This window comes from Cyprinus carpio, unplaced genomic scaffold (assembly GCF_018340385.1).
Source record: "Cyprinus carpio isolate SPL01 unplaced genomic scaffold, ASM1834038v1 S000006628, whole genome shotgun sequence".
Classification (NCBI taxonomy): domain Eukaryota; kingdom Metazoa; phylum Chordata; class Actinopteri; order Cypriniformes; family Cyprinidae; genus Cyprinus; species Cyprinus carpio.
Genome location: NW_024879260.1, coordinates 892,899 through 909,084, shown reverse-complemented (window position 1 = coordinate 909,084; position 16,186 = coordinate 892,899). Strand labels below are relative to the sequence as shown.

The window sequence follows — 16,186 nt, the reverse complement described above, 5'->3', positions numbered from 1 at the left end:
TGTTTGATAAGCTATTGTTCTGAGTGACTAAAGTTTTTGGATTGATAGATTTTTGCCTTTTTTTAATTGTAGATGGATACAGTTTTACCTATTTACGCTATACAGTACTATGATCCGCCACTGCTTAGCATTGCGAAAAAGCCTCTCTGTAACAATGGAACAAAACTCAGTATCCTTAAGCAGAAGGATGCAAAAAGCAAGAGACTTCTTCTCCCTCAAGCTTCTTTTCCACAGGGAGCACCCTATCACATCAGGACGCCCCACAGGGAGCACCCCATTTGTTCCCACAGTGAGTGCCCAAGCTGCTGCCTTTTTTTCCACAATGGCAAACTCGTTCCTGTCCTTTCCCCCCAGGCCCCAGGGAGCACCCGTGCCCACCTCCTTTCCACATGTAGGCAGCACCTGTGCACTCTTTTTCCACAGACAGCACCCATGCCCTGTAGGAGCAAAGGAGCTTCAGTTAATCCTTTCTATCTCTTGTTTTTTTATTTATTTTTTATTTATTTTTTACTTATTTAGCTTTATTCAAAAAACTAAATACTGCCTTTAACTAAGCTAGTCCCTATGTTTTGCAAGAATCCTTTTAAATAATATTTCAAAATGGTTGAAGTCTATGTCTTTACATTTTGTATTAAAACTAATTAAAACAACATTTGTCACAGCCTCTTCAATCTGTGCTGCTGCTTTGTGGCCTTTAAGCTGATTTTAACATTTAGTGGTAGAGTGAGGCGGAGGTCCTGAAACCTAACAAAAAAAGTGTAATGTGAGCAGGACAGAGTCCCTATTTCGTACCAAATTTTATTTTTCTGCACAAGACAGAAATGATTAAATTGTTTTAAAACCAATTTAAAGGAGACATATTAGGAGATGCCTTTGCAGCTCACTAGAGGAGCGAAATCAGATGCTAGTTTTTTCAGACTCTTGCAGAAAAAGGCTTACCAAAAAAAAAAAAACAACTGAGTTAATCTTTTTTTACATGTCCTTGGTTGGTAGATGCACTGGGGACCTGATAGCACTATAAACCTGGAAAATTCAGATTTCAATGATATGTCACATTAATTTTTTTCTTGTACAGTGCTAGAAAGCTTTAAAAAATACTGTATATGTAAAGTGGGTCACTGAAAAATAAATACATTTATTTAGTATGAATGTGGAAATACAATATACAAATCTCACAATGAATAGTTCACACCTACGACAGTTTTGATTTATAATAGCAATCAAAAATAATAATATAGAAAAGTGAAATTGTTGTGTGATTTATACATTAAGTAGATACTTTTATTTAGTAGAGACTGAGGTTGAATTTGATAACTTGGTGTTGCACATCGAGTAGTGTTTATTGCATTACCCTAATGACTTGGATTTAAAAAGGAGGGGCTGTGTTGAGTAAACCCAATAACACTTTACAACAAGGTCCCATTAATTAACTTTAATTATTGCATATACTAACATTACATAATAATTAGCAATGCATTTGTTACTGTTTATTGTTATTTTATGTTGGCACAGGTCCATTAAATATAAATATTGACAGTTGCAAATATAGTTTTTTAATAATGTATTAATAAATGCTGAAATTAAAATGAGCTAAGTTTAATAAATTCCAAAGTATTAAAGTATTTTCCATTGTTAGTTAATTAACTAATGTAGTGAACTTATTTTAAAAAATAGAACCTTGTTTTGAAGTGTTACCAGTAACCACATTACAAATGTGTGAAAGGTATTTTTAAACATAAAATGTAATTTACATGAATTTAATTCTGTGTGAAAATATTTACTGACCTCACCCCAATGTTAAAATAAGAATTAAATTAATAAAATGTATTTCCTCCCTTTTTCCATTACTTTATTTGAAATGAAAATTTCACCATTTCACCTTTATTCAGACTTAAAATTTTCCACGTATCTTAAAATTTGCAAGCATCTTATTAAATACATGTTATCAATAACTGTTGTTTAATTTTTTTTTTTACTTTATACTAACTTTGCAGAACATTCTTGTATATGAACAGAGAGAGCAACAGTAACAGAGAGAGCAAATATGAATTCAAGTCAGTGACTTTCCACTATTATTTATTTTGCTTAGAAAATCAAAATGGTGCAGAGCTGGTTCTTAGATGCAGTGTTTAGGAGAAGATACAAAAAAGTCTACAATATGAAACATCACTTTGTTTTATCATACAGGACGATCAAAATAATGACATTCTCAAATGTTTAAGCCAAATATTGTCAAAGATACAAAACAGAATAGCTTCCACTAAGACAACACCACCTGATAGAGAGGTGGAGGGGTTCAGGACTCCCATAAGACTGGGTTACAGAGAGTGCAGAGTAGCAAATCCAATGACTGACAGCTCACTCTCAAAAAGACATGGCACATCTTTTATGCTGCAAAATGTCGAAAGGCACCACACAATACAGCTTACTCACAGATATTTTGCAACACACTTTTAAACACTGTCACCAAGAAACCTTAAGGCGAATGTCATGTGCAAACTTGAGAAAAATAGATTAAACACACTACTCTCTAAGCAACCCCTCTGATTGAAATGTGCTTTTGTTCTTTTTCCGCTTCACTGAAGTTTGATTTGTGTCTGTATCTTTTTTTTCCCTGGTCCCCTCTTCAGGTGAGCTCAGAGGGAGAAGGACCCCATTATAAGTTCCTGTAGTTTTTTTCCGGCCTTCTCCCTCCTTAATGAAAGTCCATATGAGTGTGTTGACGATGTCGGGCTGGTCTTGTTGAAGCCAGTGACTGGCTCCAGAGATGATGTTGAGGCGGAAATGGTTTCTGATGTACAGGCGGCAGGCCTCGGCCATGTCCTGCTCCAGAAAGGCGTCTCGTTCTCCCCACAGCAGCAATACAGGAGACTTCACCTCACTCTGACTCAGTGGGAGGACACTGCGGATTACAAATAATACTAAAATAATGGCTGTCAGCTGATTCAAATTTTCTTAAATAATTGGACATATTGTTTGCTGAAAAAATCTTGCAGATGAAAATATGTTGTAGATGGGTAAAACATTGAATAGACATTGCACAAAATAACCAATATGTGTTTATTTTCATATTAATGAACATTATACTTTTATTGACCTATAGTTTACAGTTAGGATTTATTTATTGTGATATGAGCTGTTCTGAAACACTGGATTGTGAGCTGCCAGCGTGTAAAAGAACACACTGCCACACAGTGTTGGGGAAAGCTACTTTTAAAAGTAATGCATTACAATATTGGCTTACTCCCGAAAAAAGTAGCCTAACTAATTATATTACTTTTTATGGAAGGTAATCCGTTACGTTACTTTTGAGCTACTTTTTAAATCTAGCAGGGCTTTCCTTGTTTGTTTTTAATAATAAAAAAAAAATCTTTACAAATGTAAAAGCACTTTCACACAACAAAGTGAAATGAATTTTGCCTCAGGCTGAAGGAAATGTAAATTCATGTCTGTACAGTAGAGGGCACAGCTTCAACAAATTGCATGAAGAATATGACGCAGGAGAACACTATTCATCAATATAAAAAATGAAACACAAATGTCATTTTTGCTTAGTATGGTGGAATTGAATCATCGAATGTCATTAGCCACTGGTTAATAAAATAGGATTAAATACATAAATGATATTTGTCTTATTTTAACATTTAATTATTGCAGGTTTGTATAATATTCTGAGTTTGCATTTGAGACTTTTTATTCATTTTGAGGAACACTGAATCTGTTTTGGTGCAGGTTAGATGAGTAAATACATGTTTATATTTAGTCTAGAACCACAGTAAGCATCATGTTCACACAGCGCTCAATGCCTCTGCACTTACTCCCGATTTCCCTCAACATGGCAACATGAGAACCTGTCAGTCAAGATATGGAAAACAAAATACAAATATTGAATTTCCACATCCATCATTATGAAAAAGTTGTTTAAGAAAATATTTAACTAAACAGCTAATTAAAAATATATATATTAACTTGTTTTTATTACTGCACTGAAACCAATATTGACTTAACATTAGGTGTACCTTTTTCTATCCACTTTTAGATGATGCAAAGTATTCTTATAGTATACTATTCTTCATAGTATTCTACACTGATGGTGCTAAAAAATACAAATCAAATTTTATTTTTTTTGTCTCTATAATATTTCTCTCTGACAGCCCTAAAAACTCCAATACACACAGACGAGTTAGTTAAATAGATGTTAGAACATTTTAAAAGGTTTGGACACCCTCCTCTCCTCAGTTCTGATATGGACTTATGTGTTCCTAGTTTGTGTAGAAACTGTTATGTCAGCACCGTCCTACACACACCCACCTGCCCACCTACACACACACCCACTCATGCACACACACACAAATAGTCAGCACAGCTCTGCCCTGAGACATAATCAAAGTGTGCTTTAGGAGCAGATGGAGGGCTCAGTCATGCATGCACGTCTCACATGCTCCTAACACATGCACTCCGCAAGCAAATTAAAGCAGAGTATTTACACCAAGGTGTCCACAATTGTTAAAAAATTAACTGAAACATCCATTTGACACCCAGCAGTTGATTTGGTGCTGATATTAACTAATTTTGAAAGAATATCTTCACAGCATTGGCAGTGAATTAACTGCTGTTCATGCACAGGCTCAGAGAGCATGAAATCAATATCTCTCCATCTTGGCAGGGACATATGCACTTATGAATTTAGTTCTCATTTTTGTCTAAGTCATGATGTTATAGATTTCTTTGCTGTCATGTCCATAACATTTTGAAATACACATCACATTTTTTCTTTATAAGCAATTAAACAAATCTGTTATAAGCATTACTGCTGAGGCAAAAACATCAGCTACTTCTCAAAAAGTTAATAAATATATAATATTAAATAAATATAAATATACATTTAAGACACTAGAAGGCGATATTTTTCTGTAAAATTAGCTAAGCAGCTTTTTTGGCATTCAAGAAACCTACAAAGCTGTATGAAAAAGAAAAATACACCGATTTTTTAAATGAGACACACAGGCACCTGAAGACATTTCTGAAGTAGTTGAGGGCCCCAGTTGAGGGCCCCTGGCTGTGAGAGGGCATGCAGGTATGCTTCGAGTTCTTCTGTGGTGAGCCACCGGCCCTTACAGCTGATACCTGTGCTGCGGCTGGTAAATAGACTCTTCAGCGCCTGAAAATCCACATGAAAAAGCAGAATGAGCTTGAAGAATTCAGTCCTATTATATATAAGATGGCTTTAACTACTCTGTCTAAATAAATGCATTAATTGTTAGGTCCAATATGCAGTGTAATCAAGATGTAACTGAAGATTACAGATGTAGTTACATGCAGGGGCATTTTTAAAACATAAAACATGTAGACAATAAGTGCACTGTATCAAATTATTAATTTCATTATAAGTACATAGTAGTTAAAGACACTTTATATAAAGAGGGTTCCATAATTCAATCTGGTCACATCAAAATAGAACTAAAAAAACAAAAACATTAATTTTATACATGCTATGCAAAATAAATGTTTTTTATTTTTATTATTTTTTTTTATTTTACAAAGGCAGCTGAGCAAAAAGGTTGAAATATTTTACTTGTCATAAATATCCTCTTCATATTATACTAGACAACTTCAAACTGGATTATTTAAATATGTATTTCAACAATAGTACTATAGCTGGGCAATTAGAATGCATAATATGCATAAAATCATCAGCACACTAAAACTAATGTGTATCCAGAGCTGATTCCTAATGACTAAGCTGTATGTGCTGAAGACAGATGGATAATCTTGGCCTGCTGATTCACCTCTGTATTCATAATTCTTACACAAACAAATTCACATGCTGGACCCAAAAGCGGGTCAGTTATATAAAATAATGGGTAATTAAAAAAGAGAGAATGGTGTTATCATGACATATTCTAGTAATTCTCAGTTTATACATATGTACATTCATGTCTTTAATTCTTTACGTAGGTAACCAAAGTATATACATTGTTGGTAAGATTTTTAAATGATTTTAAAAGTAGTCTCTTATGCCCACCAAAGCTGCAATTATTTGATCAAAAATACAGTAAAAAAAAAATATTATTACTATTTAAAATAACTAATTTCTATTTTAATAGATTTTAAAATGTAATTAATTCCTATTATGGCAAAGCTGAATTTTAGCAGCCATAATCTTTCTAATATGCTAATTTGGTGCTCAAGAACCATTCTTATTATTATCACATGTGTGTTGCATAATGTTTTTATGGAAATCAAGATTTTAATGATTTTTAATGAATAGAAAATACTAAAGAACAATTTATTAATTTTTTTTGGTAGCAATAAGCTTTTACTGTCACTTTTGATCAATTCTTGCATCTTTACTGAATAAAAGGTCTAATTTTTTCTTTAAAAATGGTTGTATATTGAGTCAAGCTCACCTTGAAATCATTGATGGAGAGCATTAGCTCTGGGAAATATGGCAACTGGAAAAAAAAGTAGTAACTTGACTTGAGCATCTGACTGGGGTGATGAAGGGCATAATCTGGACAAGAAGAGAAGAGAGAAAGCAAAAGGAAACTTAGCACAAACATTGTACAGTGTGGCTTCAGGGTAAACAAACCCATCTGCTTCACTTTTAAGCACATAACGCACATATAAATCGGCAATGAAATGGTTAATAATGAAGGGATAAAGATTTTTTGGTCACATCCTGACAGTCATTTTAAAATCATTTCAAATCTGGCATGACACTCTGTGTGGAAGACACACATTTTTGCTTCGGAGAACTGCCCTCAGAAAAGCTAATTTGATTGATTTTTCAGCCATCAAAAACATGATTCACTTTTGTTAGGTCAATAAACTCTAATGTAAAACTTTATAGTCTTATACATCATCTGCATGTTAATTAATGTGTTTTTTGCCTTTAAGAAAATGTGCAACACTGAATAAGACATGGTTGCAATGAATATAGAGAATGTCTACTTTCCTTGTATTACTATACACACAGAAAACAGTATTTTTTTCCTTCCCAATCTAGTTTTATTATCAGCGTTTGATTAATTTTTTTTCACAGCGTTGTTTCTAGGCAACGTACCTTTTTTGATTTCAGTAATGAGATCCATGTTATGTAAGAAAATGGAATCAAATCAGTTTCATAACACGTGCAATAGAAGGTTAAAACTGAAGACAGCCCATTAAGCGGAGATATGTTTCAAAAGAACAAGAAAAGCAAAAGGTGTAGTCGTGTACGTGTCACTCTCGTCAGGTACTGAGTGTTATTATAAAGAGGGTCCCGTGTCTCTGCCAGAAGCCTGTCTGTACTGTAATTACCTCCTCCTCCAGACTGGAGCGCACCAGACAGATGGAGGGCAAAGCCCCATGATTCCCTGTGCCTAACCACAATATTTCATTGTGAATGATGCAGATCATACTAATGATCCCTAAAACCAGTCTCTGGGGCATGCATGATAGAACAAGAAGTCTGGTTGTCAGATGTTTAGGGCACTTACCAGTGAACACACAGGGGTTGAGGGCTGTTCAGCACTATGAGTTTTGTCACCATTTCAGGGTAGTGAATTGCACAGAGCCATGCGATGATGCCACCCCAGTCATGACCCACGAGAAAACATCTGTTGTATCCTAAGGGAGAGGATCAGAAGGAGGAAGCTGGCATGTTTGTGTTTGTTGTGGTGTTGTGTGTGTATATGCCACATAATTAATACGGAAAGTGAGAGACAAGACAGGAAATTGTAGCAAAATCAGAGGAAAAAGGATCGAGATACAATGCAATCTCATATTTTCCAAATAAGCACCATAGCACAATGTGTCTAACCTCTAGGACACAGTTCTCTTTCCTCACCAACATTAAAAAAAAAAAACTGTGTATTGTGTATATTTAGCATGCATATATAAATACACACACATACAGTATATATTTTGAAAATATTAGCATTTTTTAGCATTAGCATTAGCGCTTTTTATGAATTTTTTTCCTCGTATTAGTCCAAACATGGCCATGTTAACTAAATTAAAATGAGGGAATTAATAAATACATTTTTAAAATCACAACTTTTTTCCCACGTCGTGCAAAGCTCCATAATTTTCCATTTAAATGTCAAAATTTTTAATTCCCATTCGACATTCAGTTTTAAGTTGGAACTGTGGCATAGTAGTTCGACACATTTGGACAATACGAGTTTGCATCATTTTCCAATCATATTAATAAACAAATTATTAATTCATGGCCACTTTATCTTGTTTATCTTTGTCCATGCATGTCATGTTCAGGTCTCCATACAAAATAAATAAAATAATATAAAATATGGTACAGAAAGCCGATTAAGTAAACTTCGAAATCAGAACTATTTCTGTTTAATCCCAAAGTATTCATCTTATTAAAAAATATATAACAGGAAATAATTCTATTATGTTGGGCCTTGCATTTTACAGCACAATAACAATGTTTACACTGTGTAAGTCTTCTTTTGCAATAATAATATATCATGCTGCAGTTCATTTAGTATCATATCAAGGACTGACTCAGGATGAATGACTCCGTTGCTGTGAGCCAGGGTGGAAGTTTCCACCATCTGCAATAGAGTGATTCCAATGTCAAGGAACTGAGACCCTGGAGCAAGACATCATCATGAATCCTAATAACGCGTCATTGACGGCCTGTCACAATACACCGCCAGCCGCTTACACACATGCCACTCTGTGCAAGCAGACAGATGAGTTTAACTACGACATGATATACACTGTTCATCTACACTTGTCCTGGAGTCACATTGTAGCATAGCTCAACTAGTGATTGTGTCACATTTGAAATCTAGAAGCAGACAATCAGACTTCATTTTAAGCAGCCTAAACTGACAATACAAATCTACAAGCCAAGGGCATCTGTGAATGGGTCACCTTCACATTACAGACTATTGGGAAGAGTGCTACATTAGCATTCACCACTACAACAGCCTCATCAAAACCTCTAGACGGGCTGGAATGTGAAATGGAAACAGGGCTGAGGTAATGGAGGCAGTCTGTTCTTACCCAGATACTCCACAATGTCCTTGATGTCAGTGACAAGGTAGTCCCAGTCTGTAGCTCTCAGTGGAGGAGGGCAGGTCAGATTCCCCGTAGCCTCGCATATCTACAGCAACAACACGGAACTCGCTCTTAAATTTCCCTCAGCTGGTGACGCCAGGAGAGCCTGGCAAAACAAGGGGTAGATTTTTGATAAATATTTAGTGAGAATTCTATAGGTTACACATGAACACATTTTTGTTACATTTAGATCACCTCTCTCTGTTCTACATTGTTTGTTTTTTTACCTGGTTACATTTTATTTTAAGGTGTCCTTGTTATAGTATAATTATGCATTTCAGTACTGAGTAATATTAAATAACTTTATATACTTACTATATGGTTAGAGTTAAGATTAGGGTTAATTACATGTAATTATGCATAATTTATTGTTATTATAATAATAAGTACATGTAACGTGTAACAAGGTCAGCCAAGTATGGTGACCCATACTCAGAATTCGTGCTCTGCATTTAACCCATCCAAAGTGCACACACACAGCAGTAAACACACACACACCGTGAACACACACCCGGAGCAGTGGGCAGCCATTTATGCTGCAGCGCCCGGGGAGCAGTTGGGGGTTCAGTGCCTTGCTCAAGGGCACCTCAGTAGTGGTATTGCCGGTCCCACAACCTTAGGGTTAAGAGTCAAACTCTCTAACCACTAGGCCACGACTTCCCCGCTTAAGTGTGACCTTTTTGCGTTTACTAAGATGGTATAGAACTGAGTCCATGGAAAGGTAAATAGAATGAATGAAGAAATCACAATTATTTTATTGAACTGACAGTCGTAGTTTCATATTTCTATTCCGTTTTATACACTACCATTCAAAAGTTTGGGGTCAGCAAGAATGCACTAAATTGGGCAAAAGTGACAGTAAAGACATTTATAATGTTACAAAACATTTCTAATTCAAATAAATGCTGTTTTTTTTAAACTTTCCATTCATTAAATGATCAAGGAGTTCATATTCTCCAAATATAAAATAATATTACAAGTATTTTTTTTTTCATAGTATAAATGTAAATATAGCTACCTTTATATTTGAAGGGGTCCTGCAAGTTATGCCCAAAGACCTTGTGGAAAGTAAGAATTCATTGGACTGACAAAATTTAGACCAGAATGGATGATTTCTGATGAGTCAGTGCAGCAAAGGCTCTAAGGACCCAAACCCAATATGTGAGAATTTAGATGAGTGTTAAATTAGCACGCACACATACACACACACACCCTATTCTAACCTCAACATTTCTCTATTGCTCAGCAGAGAGAGAAATCTTTGACTTGCACTTTTTGAATGCACCAAACTAAAGTGGAGCAGAAGTCAGAAGAAAAGGGCGTCCTCCAGGTCTCCTCTACTTGTCCAAGAGTTCATCACTGATTCTGGAGCAGTAGATTGGCCAGTGAAGCAGAAAGGAGCCATGCCACATTAATTAGGCACAGTCCTGTCCTGATCGTAGTTCTGCAGTCTGGCAGCTCACTGAAACGACAGCTTCACTGGTCCCAAGAGAGTCCGAATGTCACGACACTCCATATCACATTTCAGGACTGTATAATTCATTATACTGCCTGTTTTACATTTTCATAACAATAATACACACATCTCTGACTCTGACTGAAGAGTTGTGTTGATAGGGAAGGTTTGAGTGTCAAATATTATCTATGACTCCATGTGTATAATGTGGACTGATTCCACAACAACATATTTCCGATCTGTGCCTGGCAGCATCCCAGTAGAGAAGTGTTTCCCTTGTGTGTGCTAGTGTGTTTGAGTCTCACCAAAACTCAGGGAATCCATGCAGAAACAGCATAAGTGGCTTTCCTCGTTCTCCAGCAGCAACATAGTGAAATCTGAGCCCAGACTCCTAAAACCATAGAGAGACCAAAGGCAGTTATTCTTCACCATAAACAGAGGATATGATAAAAGCAGTCCGTTCTCTTTAATCACATGAGCCTGTCCATCCTGATGTAAAATCCTTTCTCACATCACTTTCTGCTTGATAGAGCTATAAAATGCACCAGAGAGAGGAAGTCGTGTCCGCAGGCTTCAGCTAATATTAAAGCAATATCTTCCATTGACATTTATGGGAAAATTCGTACCCTGTTAAATGACAGCCTGCATAAATTTGCATGTGATAGTATCTTCTGGTTGTCTGGCTATTTCAAGAACATTGTTTGCAATGCAAAACTTTCCTTTTGAATACAAACAAGTTGTGGGTGTGAAAAACATCTCACCTCAAAAAATATCTGATAAAATGTAATGTTTTCATTTGGCATTAAAAAATGAGATTATATCCTCAAGGTCACTTGCTTTTTTACTTTCAGAGTTTTTATACCAAATCCCTCAATTCCAGCAGTTGCAGAGACTTTAACAATATTTTTCTTTAGAAACATTTGTATATCCCATGTTACAAAAGTTATATACTCAGGAACAAAACTTAAAGTGGCTGTTTTCTAAGATTTCAAATGAAAAACAAGTGCACTTCCATAATGTTGCTTAATGTGCTTTATTTTTTCTGTTTTTTTTCTTCTTATACTAAAAATGATTCTTTAGTACTTCTTAAGATAACCTTCTAAGTGTACTCAACTGTGCTATTTTGGGACACCATGAATATGAAAAATCCACTTTTAACATACTATCTCTGTATTTAAAAAATGTATTTAGTTACCACTTGTAGTACAATGGAACCATCTTTCATACACTAGTACACTCAAATGTACTACAAGTGGTGACTAAATAAATTTTTTTAATACAAAGATAGTATGTTAAAAGCGGATTTTAGTTCATATTCATGGCGTTCTAAAATAGAACAGTAAAGTACACTTAGATGATCTTAAGTTTATCTTAAGAAGTAGATAATCATTTTTAGTACATTAAGTACAAAACTAGTCCGAAAAAATAGAGCAAGTGGAATTATGGAAGTGTACTTTTTTCTTTTCACCTGGGATGCTAACGTTTTTAGAAAAAGTGCAGATGCAGAGTACCTAATGTGTGAATGTTATGTTCAAAGCTCTGCAGTATATACTCATCACATCTATCCTGAGCGGGACTGCCTAAGCTGTTTTCAGCACCACTCCAGTGGACAGCCAAGTGGGAAACTGATCACTCTGCTGTCTGCTGCAAGACATTGCTCAGTAGATGCTCAGTGATGGAAACTGCTTGCTTCTTGGAGCAGCCCCATGGGAAAGAAAAATCACAAATGAGATCCCTGTAAAGTGATAGTTCCCTTAAGAAAAAACATAGCTCACCCAAACATGAAAACTGTATTACCCTCATGTTGTTTCAAATCTGTATGACTTTCTTTCTTCTGCTGAATAAATGGAAGAAATTTTAAAGAATGCTGGCAAGCAAAAGGTGTGAGTTACTGCTGGATTACATTCCTCCAAAAAAAAAGACATTTCCTTAAATATCTTTAGGGCTTTCCTTCCCCCTATAAAGAATTGTGCTATGCTACCAAGGTCATGGGTTCAATTCCCAGGGAAAGCAATGTAAGTCGCTTTGAATAAAAACATCTGGCAAAAAGCATAAATGTAAATGTTCTTTGAAAGAAAGAAAGAGAGTTTGGAATGACATGAGGATGATAAAATTATGACAGAATTTTTATTTTGGTGATCTATCCATTTAATTTTTTCTCTTAGAGACCAATGAGGCTAAAAGGAGTATAAATTGATAGCCTACTTTTGCTTGATCTTCTGCTTCTAGTGAAACACCAGGTGATTTAATGTATCTCATCAACAATCTCAACATTGTTCTCAACAATATCTCAAACTGTGCTCAGGTTTGGCAAGATACCAAACCTGAAAACATCAACAACTCAATGCACTAATATTTTTCATGGAATTCTTTTAAGATGAAATTATGTGGGCTACCTGCATTTATGTTTATAGTTACTCAGCAATCGTTTGATTTATTTCTCCTAAGGAACATCTGAGGCAAAGTTTATATTTCAAAGAAAAAAAAAAAATGAAAGAGCAACATCTGAGCATTAAAAAAGCTAAGTTATATTTATGTAGACTATACATGCTTTCATTTCCTGTCAACCATCTATCCATCTTACCTTGATTCTAACATAACAGTGGGTTCCCAAGGACGTGTCATTCAGGCACGCAGGGGGTGTCTCACGAATCGTCCACTGGAAGGTTGTTGACGGTCGCAGGATGATATTCCAGCCAAGTTTGAGCAGCGCTACGCCCGTGCATAGCGCGCGGTATCCGTAGATGAGAGCCCAGTATCCCATAACTCTGATCTTCAGCGTCAGCCCGACTGTCAACAACAGCAAGTTATGAAGCAGTCTCGCCATCTTTACATTACTGCGCTTGTTGATCACGGCTTTTATTGATTTGTTTTTACTCAACTGCCTGTGTTTCAAAACCGACGCGCATCTTAATAGCTCCGTCGCACCGTCAACGAGCGCATGCTGACCGGGGAGGATCCCTGTGGAGACGCTACAGAGTCAGTCACGCTTACGTATGACAGAAGAGATGCTCAGTCCCAAAGGTGTTCGCACCTCGGACTGAACCATTACAGCCCACCTACACTGACAAAACTAGAAGGCTCCCATTATAGTCCAGACAGCCTGGGCCCACCTCGTACTCACAGACCGTCCACGCGCAGAGTTCTGGACTCTCGCGAACGCTGCCGGTACGTTAATATCGAGCAGAAGAAGCTGCGTCGATCACGGGAGAGCTCGATCGCAGTGTAGGTGAAGTATAGCTGTTATTGGATATTTTACCCTGGATACAACAATAAAATATAATGTGCCTCATGGTGCATTAAAATTATGTTTTCCCGAGACCAGTGAGACCCCCAAGCTCCGCCTAGAGCTATTCGATCTTCGTAATGTATAGATATTAAACTCGTAGCTTGTAAATCTAACTGATCATTAGAGACAAGGGATTCAAATAACTTTTGGACGGAGGAATGTAAATTTTTATACATTACAAGCTCGATGATTATTTAAATAAATAGGATGATGAGGCTGCAAATGAAAGTGTCGTCACTTAAAAATTAATTTTTTTAAATTGCTTAATATATTTCAAAAATTAATAGTACCACGTTTTGTGATTTCATCTAATATGTTTTGAATGAAACAAACCACCTAATGGCACAAAGCCAAATTACAGAAGATGGGACAATAACTTACTTACATTTCAGGACATCTTATGTTCACCTCATGTTCCAAAAGAAATATAGCCCTAGCCCTTGGAAATTTAAAACGATTTTTAGTTAACATCCATCCATATACCAAACCGTTCAGAAGTTTGGTTTAGTGGGCAAGATTTTAACGTTTTTAATACAGGTTCTCTTACTAGGCTGCTTTTATTTGAATTAAATATATTAAAAACATTAATATTGTGATAATACAATTTACATAAACAACTGTTTTGTTTTTAATACATTGTAAACAGCGTAATTTATGCCTGTGATGGCTAAAGCTAAAATTTCAGTAGTCCCGTTGTCACATTATCCTTCGGAAATTATAACCTATGCGCATTTTGGTGCTTCAAAAAATATTTCAGGGTCCAATTTTTGAGACCTTTTCCCTGTGTTTTTTTTGGTGGCAACGGTGATTCCTTAACATGTTGAATAAAAGGCTTGAAAAAAACACTGATTTGAAATATAATTTTTGGTACTGATTTTTACGTAAATGCCTTTGATTTTTATAAATAATGGTAAGATATTTTTTATCATTCAATTGCCTAACTACATAAAAAAAAAACACCATAAATTTAGTTATACTAATGCGTTGATATTCATATATACTGTAGTTTACAAAAATGACCCGTTCCACTTAATCAAAAGTGACCACACCATACAAACTTTACTGAAAATACTTTTATTGATTTAACCTGTTTAGAATGTGATTGTCTTTGAAATAATATATTATTCTTCCCCACATAGCATGTGACACCTCAGCATGGTGGTGTAATGAATAAAGTGCTTGTGATGAAAACTGCCACACAACCATTCTAGTCAGAATTCAGTGCAGTACAATTACCAGATCACACCTTGGAATCAACACGGCTTTGGAGAAGCCACTGACTTTAGGCACAGAGAACTGCCGATCATGTCCAAGAGAAACTTTATGGCACTGCACTTCCAAATGGATACAAACAGAAATACAGGAAGTGCAATAAATCCTCTAAAAAAGTTTGATTCTTCAAAGGCGGACACTTGGGAAAAAAATGGCTGTCCTGTAACAAAATGCTAAATATTTATACATACATGCTTAGGTTACATTTCTGACACTACAGAAATATATATATATATTTTTTTTTGATATATATATATAAATTAAACAGGACAAGTTTTACGCAGCCAGCATATTTTCTGTTTAAATTGCTGCTTTACATCAAATACATGAAATACCAGCTAAGTAGAATAAACAGGGACGGGGCGCCCTGCACAGAATATCCCTTACAGTTCTGACAACAGCTAGTGCAAGACGACCAGCTATGCAATATTCATACAGCAGAAGAGTCGATGGAATGTGCCAAAGAATCCGATTGCAATAATAAAACATGAGAAGTAAACATTCTTCAGTATTTAAAAACAAAACATGTTAGGGGAACACAAAAACTGTTGTGAAAGCTACAGACATGTTTTCAGTGCAGGCATTTCTGAATCAAGCATCAAACGTATCAAAAAACAACAAGAATATACACTCGACACTATCATTGGTGCAAATATTGGTCTTACAACATCATATGCTGTCAACGACTGGTTTCTTATTTTTACAAGAGCTAACTTATTACAAATGTAAAGTGATGCAGCTGTATTGCAGTATTTTTGCCCGTCAAATGATTAAAGACCCGTTTCAGTCGCCTGGACTCCTGGAGCAAGTAGGGGAAGGGAAAAGACGGCCTACACTGTTCACCGAACAGTAGCGCAACACACACAAGCAAAAAAATTCTTTATTTGTTTGTTTGTCGATCTCAGTCCAAGTTCTTCTCAAAGGTTGCCATTATGTCACTCTGCATGGTCATATCAATGACTCCGGACATCTAAGAGAAATAACATTAAAAAGTATTAACAACATGATAAAAACATTATTATTTTTAGTAGGAGTAGTAATAGTAGTAATAATAAATATTTTAATATTTAACAACAACAACAATAACATCAGTAATA

At 35.7% G+C, this 16,186-nt stretch overlaps 1 pseudogene; it reads right to left on the bottom strand.

Moving 5' to 3' along the window:
• Positions 1 to 2,613: 2,613 nt before the first annotated feature.
• Positions 2,614 to 13,857, bottom strand: LOC122144279 (annotated as a pseudogene).
• Positions 13,858 to 16,186: the final 2,329 nt, after the last annotated feature.